This window comes from Humulus lupulus, chromosome 3 (genome assembly GCF_963169125.1).
Source record: "Humulus lupulus chromosome 3, drHumLupu1.1, whole genome shotgun sequence".
Taxonomy (NCBI): domain Eukaryota; kingdom Viridiplantae; phylum Streptophyta; class Magnoliopsida; order Rosales; family Cannabaceae; genus Humulus; species Humulus lupulus.
The window spans coordinates 213,635,849-213,639,175 of record NC_084795.1 but is presented as its reverse complement, the minus strand read 5'-3'; positions in this window follow the sequence as shown (position 1 = coordinate 213,639,175).

The window sequence follows — 3,327 nt, the reverse complement described above, 5'->3', positions numbered from 1 at the left end:
CACATAATAATGTGGTCGCAACAATGATCACATATATATACAGTTATGCCCGTAACGGGCCAAAATTACGATTATGCCATTCTAACCTAATCAGGGCCTACATGCATACTAATACACATAGTCATGCATCTCAAGTATTCAAATAGTCATATAACATGCTTTAAATCATTAAATCATTAAATCACATATATTCCGATTATGCCCTCCCGACACACTAATCAAGGCCCTTAAGCCTCATTAGTAAATTTGGGTCGTTACAGGGTTATTGGGTAATGGGAATAAATATTAGATGATATAATTGGAGTTAGTGAGATCAGGAGGGAATTCTGGGGATTTTGACTATTTGACCCCAGGGGACATTTTTGGGGTACCCCGAGCATTGGGATTTGCTTAAGGTTACTTAAGCTCGAAGTAACCTGTCAGAAGATAAGTACGTTCAAAATACTTTCTCTCTCTCCTATTCTCTTTTTGATGCCCGTTAGCATTTTTGAAAGAAACTCGAGTTTTAGGATTCTTATTCAAGCAAGGTTAGAGTCATAACAATTCTAGGGAAGATTAGAAGCCTGATAGCCGGAGGATTCAGCTAGCAAACAAATTAATTAGAGGTAATCTAAGCTTTAAGTTTTAAGTTTTGAGTTTTTAAGCTTTGATTGGATTTTACGTTTTGATGAGTTTTTGAATTGTTCAGAACTTGGGTTTTGGTGGTTTTGGGCTGCTGAGTTGATTGGGAACTTTGTTTTTGGGATTTGGATATGTTTGGACAGGTTTATGGAGGGCTTTGAAATGAGAAAAATTAAGGAAATGGCTGGGTTCCAGGTTGGGCTGCGACCTTGTTCTTGGGCGCTGCGGCTCAGGGTTGACGAACGAAAAGCACCTGGTTTTTGGGAAATTTGGGCCGTGGTGCCCGGTAGGCACGCCACGGCGTGGGGTGCAGGTAGAAAAGAGGCTGGGCCTCTTTCTTGGGCGAGTTGTGGCTCAGAGGCTTGGGGTCGCGAAACTTAAGGGAATTTTTTGCCAAAATGGGTTTTTAGTGATGGGAACTCAAACCTAAGGGCTCAGGATCGATCCTACTACCCGGTTTAGTAGGATTCGATGTCTCGGAGGTCGGGACTCGATCTGAAATTTGTGTTTAGTCATTATTGACGGGAATCTATATTATGGTTGTGACTAGGTTATCACTAGGGGCTCGGACTTCAGTGTCGTTCTCGAGGGTCGTTCATTGGTAACCTATGATTGGACTAAAGGTAAGAAAACTGTACCTAGTATATGATACTTGTGATGATGGCTTGGCCCGAATTATTGAACAGGAATATGAATAGGGCATGAACGCCTGAGAATGTGCATGATTATGATTATGCTTGTGCTTGTGAGTGTTCTTTGAGCATGTTGAATGCTTTGTATCTGGATATTTGATATACGATGAATGTCAGTTAGCATTATATAATTGAGAAAAGCATGGATTTATTAGTCAAGTGTGGCAATAGAGCGTTGAGCGCTGATCGTTTTAATTAAGCTAACCAGGAGCGTATCATACACTTGTTCGACTTAATGGTCGTGGAAAACTCAGCGTCAGGTATGCTGGGCTAGCTCCAAGGCTAGTTATATAGTGGATAGGGAAATGTGCCCGGGGTGACTTATTAGTCCCATATCCTAGGGTTGGGCCCCAACATTGACTTATTAGTCAAGGACAACCTTAGCACGCTGAGTGGTGGTCGTAAAACATTGACTTATGGCCGTAAGGCATTGACTTATTAGTCAAGGATGGCCTTAGCACACTGAGTGCTGGTTGTAAAGCATTGACTTATTAGTCAATGATGACCTTAACACACTGAGTGATGGTTGTACAACATTGACTTATTTTTCAAGGAAGACCTTCGCACACTGAGTGCAGATCGTAAAGCATTGAATTATTAGTAAAGGACGGCCTTAGCACGCTGATTGCTGGTTGTAAGGCATTGACTTATTAGTCAAGGACAGCCTTAGCATGTTGAGTGTTGGTCGTAAAGCATTGACTTATTAGTCAAGGACGGCCTTAGCACGCTGAGTGTTGGTTGTAAGGCATTGACTTATTAGTCAAGGACGACCCTTGCATGCTGAGTGGTGGTTGTAAAGCATTGAATTATTAGTCAAGGACGACCTTAGCACGCTGAGTTCTGGTCATAAAGCATTGACTTATTAGTCAAGGATGAAAATAGTGCTCTGAGCTCTGGTTGATATGGTTATGTTTAACTAGGAGCGCATCATATGCTTGACCGACCTATTGGTCTTTAGAAAACTAGAGCGCCAGGTATGCTAGGCCAGAGGACAGAGCAAAGGGCTCCGGGGTGACTCATTAGTCCTCTATCCTGGGGCGTTGAGCCAGTATGATTCATTAATCATGTATTAGGGCGCTGAGCCCTAGTATGATTCCATAATCATGTATTTTGGGCATTGGAGCTCGATATGATTCATTGATCATTTATATTGGGCTATTGGCCCTTATGACACTGTAGTCATTTATATGAATGGTATGCATGCATGAGTAGGGCTATTACTACTAGGCATGCTTATTATGAGCATGTTTAAGTTTTCTTGTTAAGCCTTGGCTCACAGGTTCTATATGGTGCATGTAAAGGGAAACGAAATCTGGACCATCCTCGAGTTGGAGAGCTTAGGTGACGATGTGTACATTTGAGGCTGCTCGACCACCACAGCTGAGGGTTCAAAGAGGAAGTAGGGTCAAATCCTATTTTGCTGCTTAGGACGGCAGGATGTAACTTTTTCATTATAGTTAAACTTTTAAATATTTTATGGGATCCAATTATGAGGTAAACATTTTAATGAAACGATGGTACCTTTGACAAAAAATTTGAACCCTAAATTGTTAATCACGTTTAGTAATACGGCTATGGCCAAATGTCTCGTTTAGCGAGTTTAGCGCTATTTAAAATACACAGTGTAACGGTCCCTGGGTTGAAGAGCATTACAATGCTACTCCTTTTGATAAAAGGCCAGGCTCATCCCATCAGGCCCAGGAGATTTATCAGGATGCATTTGACACAACTCAACCTTCACCGCGTCCTCTGTAATTGGCTCCAAGAGCTTTGCATTTTGAGCTTGAGTAATGCTAGGTTCAACACAGTCAATAAAATCTACCCACTATGTAGATGAGGTAGTGAATAACTCACAAAAATAATCTCCAACAACCTCATACAATCCCAAATTCCAATTAACCCACTCACCTAAGCTAGATTGCAGCCTCGAAGTCTGGTAATTTCTCCGCCTTGCACATGCCGCCGCATAAAAATGTTGGGAATAGTGCCCTTAAAGCAATTGTAGTTGACAAAT